Here is an 11,023-nt window from a genome sequence, read left to right as displayed (position 1 = left end):
ATTTGTTTTGTAGTGGTGCCTTTTTCCCCACCCATAATGCCCTGGGACAATGCTAGGGCCAGGGCATTGTGGAGGATGCAAAATGGCTGCCAGGCTGCCAAGTGCCAACCCGGTTGCAGTTACTACCACTTGCAGCAGCATAAGGGAAAAACCCTAAGGGGAAAATAGAAGCTTTGGTACTACCACTGGTAATGGTGATCCCCATCCCTGGGAAACTGTTTGTCATCCTGGAGACATTTGATGAAACAGTTTCTGGAATTTCTCTACCCAGAAATAGAGTGGATAATTTCAAGAGACCATTTATGCAAGTTTTATTTGTCATCAAGAATGTTAGAGCTACCAGAAAGCACTTTGATGAAGTTGTTTTCCATTAAGAGCTCATGTTTAATATACCAAAATCTAATCTCCAAAAACTTTCAGTATAGTCTTACATTAACATTTACATCCAGTTCAAGATTGTGTCAGATAACAGTTGAATTCTCTGTGCTGTCTCGTATTTCCCTGAGATTTGGTTTCTTTTCAGACCTAGTTAGACTCAATCCCAGTGCACTGAACAATGCATTGTATCTGCAATCCAGATGTTCTGATTTTTTTTATCCCTAGAAATATTACACCTGGCTTTCATAAATGACATTACAATAATAGAATGGCAGTACATAAATGTTTCAAATTTCATAACAAGACATCTCAAGTTCATCTCTTTTCTTGGAGGAATACTACTCTGCTTAGTGGATGTGATGTCTTGTTCCACCACAATCCACTGGTCAAAACTCACTTTTTCAGGAAAACAAGCAGATAGTATTAGCAGTGTACCCATCAATTGGTAACAGGCACATTCATTTTCAACTTTGCATAGTCAGGTATCCTTAGTTAATGCATATAGTATAAATGGGATGAACTGCAATGAGAAATAGTCAACTAGCTTATGGTTTCAGTCTTTTGAGTAGGTGAGGATTTACAACTGGGTTGTGGAGTCCATTTACTTTAGATTCTGTGTTTTAATTTCCTTAACATTGCTGAATATAATTCTTTTGATAAATTGTATAATTAGGCAAAGATCAGCTTTGCACTCTTTTATATAATCGTCTGGACCTAATAAAGGTTTGTTGGTAGTAGTTATTTGAATTATCAGTTCTTCAGAGTTTCAGTCCTGGGGTGAAATTCTTTCCCTGAAAAAACAAATAGGAAAATTCTCATTGATCTAGGTAGAAGTACAATTCCCCTGAGCCCCAAAGCTTTATGGATATTCTCTACTAGCCTCATTCCTTCCAAAATGCAAGTACAATTGCTTCTACGATCCCAGAGCTTGAACGAATGACTTGACAGCTTGACTGAATTCAAAGCTGGCTGACAGTGATTGCCTCTCTCTCAGACAGGCACATGCATTAGTCTCAACTGCATAGGCTTCTTTCAGCTTCACAGTGTTAGAAACCCAGGGTTGGCCCTAGGCAGAGTAAAACAGGTGCTTCAGGTAGCAGATTGCGGGGGGGGGGGCAACAGTGGCAGGACCTCAAGCCATTCCCTCCTAGGCCCCCTAGGACATTCCCCCCTCGAAGAATAGAGCAGTGTGTGCCACACAGGCTGTCCTGCACCTCCTAAACTATCCTGCTGCCCTCAGGTGTGGTAAAGGACACAATCCTGTTGCCATGACAAGATTCAGCTGCCAGCCCAGTCAGCTTCTCTGTCTGGAATGGATTGGTCACCCACTTTGTCCTTTGCCTAAGGCAGCCAATGAAATGTCTTGCAATTGACCCAAATTGTTGTTCAGAGCAGAATATCTTCAGCTGAACTTGGAGAGAAAAGTGTTTCTTTTTTATATCCAAGGTGTTCTTCTGGTGACCCACCAATGATAATATGTTCTCTACTGGCCCAAAGAATATTTTCCCCTGCTCAGATTTATACGTGTTTCCTGCCATCTCTCCTCCATTTCCCCAGAAGAGTTTATCTAGGTCGAGTGGGCTTGCCAGTGGCATCAGAACTAGAGCTCTGTGCAAATGGCCTCTCAACGTTCTCCACCTTTTTTGTGGGCAGAGAAATTGGAGTGAAAATTTCACCAAATTTCTTCAAGGGGAGGAGAAATTCTCAACAGTTTCTCACAGGTAGGGTTCACCATTGTCAGGGGTGTAGCACAACTTCTTTTTTCATAAGGGGTTTTAGTTTTTTGTGCTCCCACTGCAAGTGGCAACAGCACCAACTGTGTTGTCAGGCTGGTCCCCAATTTGCATCCACCACAATGCAGGGGGGCATTGTTATGTCTAGCTCCAGAGAAGAGGCGGAGCTACTGCTGAGCCAAAATGTCATCCCCTATAAAAGAGGTTTCCATTCTTCTACCTCATTCTCAGGGTGTTTTAAAATTTATTTTGTGATGTTTTTGAGCTCACCTAATTACTGCAAGGCAGCCGAGTGTGCTGTGTTTGTATTTTCTTTCTATAACACATCTCTTGATTGCTCTGCAGCCTCCTAGACTGCCTGTACTTCCTGACCTGAAAAAGCCCCATGGGAGGAATTACCTCATGATGTCTTCCTCTGGGCCTTAATTGAAGTGTGGGAAGCCAAGGAGGCTACAAGCTGCCAGAGAGATGATTGTAGAATGAAAAATGGGACGCTTGGGCACATTGTTTGGCTACCTCCTATGTAAGGAAAGCACAAGAACCCAAGCCATGAGAATTTCTCCAAAATTTTCTTCTCCATTGAATTTCTTTTCAGAAGCAATTTCTTTTCTGCCAAACTGAGTGAGGATGGTTGAAAAAAAGGTGGGAAAATTTTTTAGCACAGCGCTCATCAGAACAAATGCAGGCTACATCTGCCACCACCAGAGGCAGAAGAACACCGTAGCTGAAAACACAATGAGTGGATTAACAGCTGGCACCATTTCATAGATCAGATGCCTTCATTTATTTCGCTTCACAGTGGTACCATAACCTTATCAGCAGGTTTATGAAAATATCCCAGTCCCAATGAATTCATAAATATAAATGGCACCAGTTATAGTAGCAGATTTACACAGATGCAAACAACCTTTCTGAGACAATCTGGAGCATAATAAAGAGGTACAAAACATATATGAGTCTTCATTCAGAAAATACATACAACAAATGCCAAAGCTGAAACCCTAGTTGGAGAAATCACCAGTGCTAATGATTCCCAATCCAGCTAATGTTAAGCATGTCCAATTCCAATTGAAACCAATGGAATGAGTTAGTCACACAACTAATTGAAGTCCCATCATTGTCAAAGGGACTTAACTCATGACTGGGACCATGTTGTTAGGGCTAATTGCATGCACTACTATTTAGATCAGGAGACTGAACAAGATTTTTCTCTTCTCCCAGGCATTTGAAAGCATATGATGGGCTTTTTATGCATCACTGGTTTTGGTTATGGTCTGTAGTGATGTGTTAGTTATTTTATTATGTGTTGGTATTTCAATGGAATTTGTCTATTTTATATTTTGTCTGTTTTGATCATTTTTGTTTTAAGCCACCTTGGGTCTTTTTTTAAGATAAAGGTGACTAAGAAATTCAATTAATAATAATAATAACAACAACAACAACAACAATAACAGCAAAGGGGCTGTCTCTTCTGCCATTTTGTAAACGTGATGCTTACATCGTGTTTTGCTTGTGCACCTCTTCTCCCCTCTCAGTTAATATGAACCTGCTCCATGTCTCCTCTTTCACTGAAATAAGGCTCTTCTTAGCCATGGGCAAAGGCCACCCCATCGCTGGCTTCAGTGAAGCTGGAGAAATCCACCATCGATTCAATGAGTTTGGATTTCTTTGAATTCAACCTGCATGACTCCACAACATCTTTGTCTGAGTCACATGGATTTTGCTGACATGCAGAACAGGTTTAGTTTTTGTTGTTGTTGTTTTTACTTTTAGGGGAGGATTTACACACTTACAAACCAGAACATCATTATCATACATCCCTAAAAAAAATCCGGATGAAAGATGTCTGACAATCAATGAAACATAGATGGAATGGATTTAACAAAATCCATATATCTCTAGCTGGCATTGAGGAAGAAGGTAAACATCTTTTTCTCAAAGAAAATTTATCCTGCTAAGTGATTTTTATATAACTGGATTGTATTTGATTAAATCAACTGGAGTGGCTTTAAATGGGACAGCCTTATTTGTTTAATATGTCGGCTTTGGTGTCTTATCCATTCTATTGTTCATATTAAAACTGTATTCTTCATATGATATAATTGCACTTCCCCTTCAGTGTATGGAAGAAAGGAGACTCCTAATTTTTTAGGAAAAATAAATAAATGTATTCCATGTGCATGTAACAGGAAAGGTTCACTGACCATACATTTAATGTGAGTCTACATTAACTAGAATGCAAATTCATTTTTTAAATGACCCTATTCCATTAACACAGCAGTCCTATGGTCCTGGGAAGGTATCAGGAGCCTATGGTTGGGGTGGGGGGGACTTCCCCTGCCAAGGGTGGGGAGAGTCGTCTGGCCTCAGAAGGGGAGATTCAACCTTGGCTACTGTCTCCCAGCCCTCATGAAAACTGCCCACGAGGGAGGAGTTTAAAAAAGAAAAAAAACCTCAATTGGTATCAATGAAGAATCCCTCCTTTTTTGTTTACCGCTGTGTTGGTGGCGGTGGAGGTAACAGCGGCGGATCTCGGGAAGCAAATGGTAAAGGGGGAGGTTTAATCCTCCCTTCCTGGTGCATTGTGGTCCTGATCCAAATCAGGGCTGCACTACTTACACTAGAGGAAAAAAACAAAGAGAGGGGTCAGCTAGACATTATGCAATTAATGTAACATGTAGTTTGACCCTTAGATGTTCAAAACTTTTCTCAGTTGCCAAAACTGCACGGTGCCTGGGATAACTGCCAATGTCTTATTCAGCACAAAGAGTCAGTGAGACTGTTCTGGAGTTAACAGTTAATGGACTACTTCCCAAAAATTAAAATTGAATTGGGGAGACAAAATTGCTGCATATCTTGCAGTATTTTAGAGGGGGGGAAAGAGCATTTTCATAGGATATAATTGATGTAAAGCAATATCCTTGTTAAAACCGAGATATAATGTGCTTCAGGCATTAATATAAGAGTAATTCTATCTTTAAAATAGAGAAATATAATTGGTCTAATAAGACAATAACATTATTTTATACAAAGTAGCTTTTAAAATTACTGTCTCCCCTTCCAGCAGAGATTAAAATCACTTTAATATATTGAGAAATGTATTTTCAATGTATTCTGTAAAGTTATTATTTCTTTGGTTCAAAGGATTTAATAAGGCCCGGCTGGATACATGTGTGTGTTTTTGTGTGTGCTAGCGTGCCTATTTCTATCAACTGTAAAGGGAGAAAATCTCAACTCATGCCTTCTTCTGCCATTCCAAAGCAGGGATGGGTCCAGACTCCAGACTTCAGGCTTGCAGGATCTACTAAGGGCACAATCTTATGCATGTTTAGACTAGGGATGTCAGAGAATTCCACCACGGATCTCGGTGAGGCCGAATGCTAATGCATTCGGCCCCCCGAAATCCGTGGCAGAACGAAGCCCTTGCCCACCCCCACAAAAGGCGCGCGAAATGGAGCACTTACCTGGTGCCATCTGCACTGACTTGTGAATGGTGGCCGCGTACGCAGCCGCCATTCACTTCCTGATCATAGCCGTGATAGGCTACGTAAATAATTACGTAGCCTATCACGGCTAACGCAGGGATGCCATTTGCATCCCTGCAGAGGCCATGATAGGCTACGCAAGTATTTATGTAGCCTATCACGGCAAGCCAAAAAAAAAACCATACGCAAATGGCAGCGGCTACGGCGGCCACCATTTGTGTTCCCCTTTTTTTTCGCAGTTTTAGCCTACGTAAATATTTATGTAAGCTATTACGGTGAGAAAAAAAGGGGGAACGCAAATGGCATAGTGGGCGTTATTTGCGTTCCTTTTTTCCCCACTGTAATAGCCTACGTAAATATTTATGTAGGCTAAAACAGCGAAAAAAGGGGAATGCAAATGGCGGCCGCCGTAGCTGCTGCCATTTGCGTATGCTGGGGGGGGGGGTTGCTTGCCATGATAGGCTACGTAAATATTTACGTGGCCTATCACGGGCTACCATAGGGATGCAAATGGTGTCCTCTACTCAGGATGCCATTTGCGTCCGCAGCAGCCTGGCAGCGGCTGGAGGGCCCGCTGCGGGTTGGCCCAGCCGGCGACTCCGCAGCCTGGCCATGGAGCAGAGCCGGCCAGGCAGGATTCCAGGGGGGAGGAACGGACCACCTCCCCCCCGTCAAGGATTTTGGGGGGAGGGATGGAGCGTCTCCCCCCCACTGCAGCTGTCCCTGGACGAAACCAGGTAAGTGTTTCATACATCCCTAGTTTAGACAGAAAAAAGTCCTACAATTCCATGCTGGCTGAGGCATGCTGGGAGTTGTAGGCCTTTTTTCTGTCTAAACATGCATAGGATTGTGCTCCAAGTGTTTTACTAGAACCTGGAGATCCACCAACTACAGCCAGGTGCAAAAGACACATAGAGTCAAAGAATTCTGAGCCCAGCTTTCTTCATTCAGCAGTATAATTTAGGGCAGGGGAAGGAGTCATTTTGTTGCTGCTATCAGGAAAAAAATGGGAGCCAGGAATCCTTGGCAATCTACCACATATCACCCAAAGAACTACCATTAAATCCAGATGTACTTCTGTTCCAAAGGACCATCAAGACCTCAAGTCCAACCAGCTTTCCTGAGTAGATATATCCAACACTTTACTAAGTGGATTGGCTCAGGGCCAGCCTGCATCCACTCCATATTTGCATGATTCAGCTACTCCTTATTCACATGACACCCAGCAGGAGGTTGGTTCACACATTACTGTGATGATTATGCTTAGTTATTAAATGTACATATTTCCTACCACAAAAAGCAGTCATGAAGCTACTTACACACACAAATACAGAAATCTATAATTAATATAACAGAAAAAAATCAGCAATCAGCAAAATAATAAAAATAAACACCATAAAAACATAATCTAAAAACAGCACAGTATGAAGAGCGTTCATTCACAATACACAATGGTTCTGATGGTGTGGTGGCCACCAAAAACCTGCTTTTCCATGGTCACATCTCCAGTCTCCACATTGCAGCAGGAATAGATGCAAGTTCCATCCCTGCAGAGATCACTCATATTGTGTGATTGCATCCCACACCATCAACAGAGGCTCCACTAGATAAGCAGAAGGACCGCATGAAGTAACTTGATGATTCTGGTGACTTACATATATTAGCACTAGAGCCATGCACAAAGGTGGTGAGGGTTTGGGGCAGCATGGAAATGAAAGATACCTCAGTGCTAGAGCACCTACTGTGTATGTTGGAGGTCCTGGGTTCTATCCCTGACATTTCCACTTAAAAAAGGTAGCAGGTGATGAGAAAGACTTCTGCCAACATTCCCAGAGAGTCCCTGTCAATCAGAATTTGCAACTCTGGCCTAGGGGGATTAAGAGTCTGACCTGGAGCAAGGCAGCTTCCCAACCACATTACAGTATTAGTGCATCTCCTGGGTCTCAGTGTGTGTCAGGTGGCCATGTGTCCTACTTTTCAGGGGGCAGTCCTGTATTTGAAGGTGTGCTCTATTTGAAAGGCTGCCCAGTCCAAGCCCGTTTTAAAGAGAAAGACCCAATAAGAATATGGAGCAGATGCCTTGAAGCTGCCCATCAACAGCACCAGGGGACAGCAGACTGAGCGGGCAGACAGGTCCCCTGTCCACAATCTTGCTTAATATGGTGAGAACTATTATATTTCTATTTTAAATCATAGCAATTATTTATAAATTTGCATATGTGCGTATAAATCAGCACATGAAATTTTTACATAACTATGTGTCCTCCTTTGCCCTCTTTATGGTCATGTGTAAGCAGCCACCCTAAGTGTGAGCTTCAGAGGGTTACAGGCTGATAGGAAGTGGCAGGGGTGTATGCATCCACAGCCAGTTACTTTCCTGCCAGCCTTCAAAACAATGAAACAAAAAACCTCACAGAGCAGCAAACTAACTTCATTCTGTCCTCAACCCTAACTATATTTTGTTCATATACGGTTCTGAGAAAAGTCTATGATCTCATGAAACACGATTATTATTCAGAACAGGGATGCAAGTCAATCTTGGCTCAGATTCTCTCTCATTCTCCTTCTTCATCCCCTCTCTCTCCGTCTCCCCCTCCCTTTTCTTGTAGTCACATTCCTGTATCTGTTTAAATCATAATCCTGTTGCTATTTGGTTGTTCAGTATAACGTTGTATTTTGTTTGTAATGATTGCAGGCTAATGTTGTAATGATAGACTTCTGTGTAATTTTTATTATTTTTCTGTATAGCAACAGCTTGGGTACTTTAAAAAAATGACAATGGAAATAATATGCTGTGGAACTATGCAAATGAAAGATCAGTGAAATGAATAGTGAGTGAATGGCACATTGATAAGTAAATAAAAACATTGGACAGCATCTCCAAAATTGCAGGCAAAACCAAAACGCTTGTCAAAGTAGTGCTTTGTTTTTTGTTTAAACGATTCTAAGTTGATGGTTTTAAACTTCTATTTGCTGCCTTACAAGGGCCTGTGAGTTCTGATCAGAGCTCGAGATGGACATGGTGAACTCTTGGTTTATATTTTCAGAGCTCCACCATTGCATTTTGGTCCCAGGGTGGCCCTGTGTCCTCTTTTACAGAGGACAGTCCTCTATTTAAGGGGCTGTCAGAGGACTGCACTCTGTCTGAAAGTGTCCTCTATTTGAAGGGTTCTCTAGTCCAAGTCCAGTACAAAGATAAAGAAGCAGAAGAACTGCTGCCCATCAATAGTTCTAATCTGGAGAGCAGGATGAACAGGTAGGCACTCAGGTCACCTGGTCACACTCTTCCCCACAATGGTGAGATGTACTGTATTTCTATTTATTTAAATTATGAATATTATTTCTCTGTTTGCATCTATACATATAAATTAGCATATGCAAATGTTATGCAAATCACTGCCCTCTTTTTTGGTGATGCATTGCCTCTTTTTTGACAATTTATAAGTAGCCACCCTAACGTAACCTGAGAGCTTAACACATGACACAGCTCTAAGGACAGAACTAGACATTATGGGGAAATCAGGCCTCTGCCTCCCGCTCATCAGTCCCCAGAAATATTTGGCCAGACAAAATCTGTGACATGATGTCAACATTCCTCTGCTCATTAGCCTCCACTTGTGAGGATAGGAAAACTGAAACTCAGTGGAGGCTGGTGCCCCCTATGCCGGTGGGGCTCTGAATCCACTCTGGGTTTCAGTCAGAACCAGTCAGAACTCTAAAGGAGCTATCCAGGGTGCTTAACCTATTTTGGAGATTTGGTTGAGCACCCTGGATCGCTCCTTTAAAGTTCTGACTGGTTCTGACTAAAACCCAGAGTGGATTCAGAGCCCCACTGGCATAGGAGGCACCACCCCCCACTGCTGAAACTTGCCTGTCCTCCGCTGCAGGCCTACCATCAACATCAGGTATCCTTGAGCAGTTGCCATAGCCCCAGCACACTGGCCCGGGCTACTCTCAACTCCTGCCTCTGTCCCCCTATACTTCTTTTCACAGGCCAAACATTCTGAGCACTGGACTTCTAACCACCACATTAATTTCCCATAGTGCTCCTGGTGCGGTTTCACTCCAGGGCATTGTGGGAAATTTAAACTGCAGTTGAACCCAGCTGCCTAGCACTGCTCAGAGTACTGCTGCTACCGTCTGCCACCACTGCCAGCTAAACCCACTGACAGAGAAGAGAGCCACCAGAGGGCACTTTGCCCAGGGCCCCTCAAACACGGAGCCAGCCCTGTTGCCCGCCTTACCTTTGATGGTGGGAACATCCAGAGATGGGCCTCAGATGATGACCTCAGTGTACAGGAAGGCTGGTGTGGAAGAAAGCATTTTAGGCTGCATTTAATTATAGTATCATAGAGCTGAACAAGGCCTGGTAGGCCTTTCGGTCCAACCCCCTGCTCAGTGCAGGGAATCCAGAGTGAAAGCATCCCCAGCAGATGGCTGCCCAGCCTCTGCCTGAAGGCTTTCAGTGAGGGAGAAGCCTTCTCCAGCTGCAGTACTTGGTTCTATTGTTGAACTGCTCTTACCATTAAGATGTTGTTTCTTCTAATGTTGAGCCTCCTGTACTTTAATACCCTCCTGTAATTTAAGCCCATTTTAACTAGTCCTGACCTGTGAGGCAGCAAAGCACAAGTCTTTGCCCATTTCTGTGTGAGACACCTTCTGGAACTGGAAGAGCAGTACCATCTCTAGCACTTAGTTTCTAGAAAAGATCACAAAACTCTCTCTCTGCCAAGGCAATTCTCCATATCCAAATTCTGATCACCTTCAGTCAGGGATGGATGGATCTGTCAATTTTGCTTCCTTCTGCATTCATTTTTAAAAAATCTCATACTCTTTCCATCCCTTTCTTATGAAGAAATTTGCAAACTTTGGTTACATTCTTACCAAACAACAGGCTGAAGAAAATTCCTACCCATCTGCACTGGTAAAATTCAATAGGCACAGCTATTCCCAGCAGAGGTAGGACTGTGTTATAAGTGCCTGCCATGTAGCCATTAAAAGATGAGGAGCCTGTAAAAAAAAGAAGAAGCGGCAACCCTAATTCAGTACTTTAAATGTCATTGAATACACAGGGATTCAAACCCAGACTTTAAAGAGCAAAGCACTCAAAGCCCTCTGCTGGGATGGATGAATCCGACAGTTTCATATTTGATTTTTTCAAGTTCTTTCTGTACCAATTATGATGAATCTTGTGAATTTCTTTAAGTTCTTATTTAAAAAATGAAGCAAACAAAATTCTCACCCATTCCTACTTCAATGTATAACCTTTAAAAATGTATGATCCAAAGGAGAAGCAAAAGAGAAGTGTCAGGGAGAGTATAAAGGTAAAGAAGAAGTCCAGTTACTTTAAATTACCAGAAGTACCTAGGGACGTAAAATGTAATTACCCTGGCTGGAATTTGGCCAATGCTCTGTGAGGCTATCTCT

General features: G+C 42.6%; 1 long non-coding RNA gene across 1 annotated transcript; it reads right to left on the bottom strand.

Moving 5' to 3' along the window:
* Positions 1-290: 290 nt before the first annotated feature.
* Positions 291-10,263, bottom strand: LOC146359140 (uncharacterized). Its single transcript, XR_014787197.1, has 3 exons — positions 10,120-10,263; positions 9,841-9,900; positions 291-1,169 (listed from the first exon to the last, which is right to left on the bottom strand). It is a non-coding gene; the product is annotated as an uncharacterized LOC146359140 (long non-coding RNA).
* Positions 10,264-11,023: the final 760 nt, after the last annotated feature.

This window comes from Heloderma suspectum, chromosome 1 (assembly GCF_057233095.1).
Source record: "Heloderma suspectum isolate Gila_16-S chromosome 1, 16-S_ref, whole genome shotgun sequence".
In the NCBI taxonomy this organism is placed as follows: Eukaryota; Metazoa; Chordata; class Lepidosauria; order Squamata; family Helodermatidae; genus Heloderma; species Heloderma suspectum.
The sequence above is the reverse complement of the archived record's forward strand: the minus strand, read 5'-3'. Positions and strand labels throughout refer to the sequence as shown.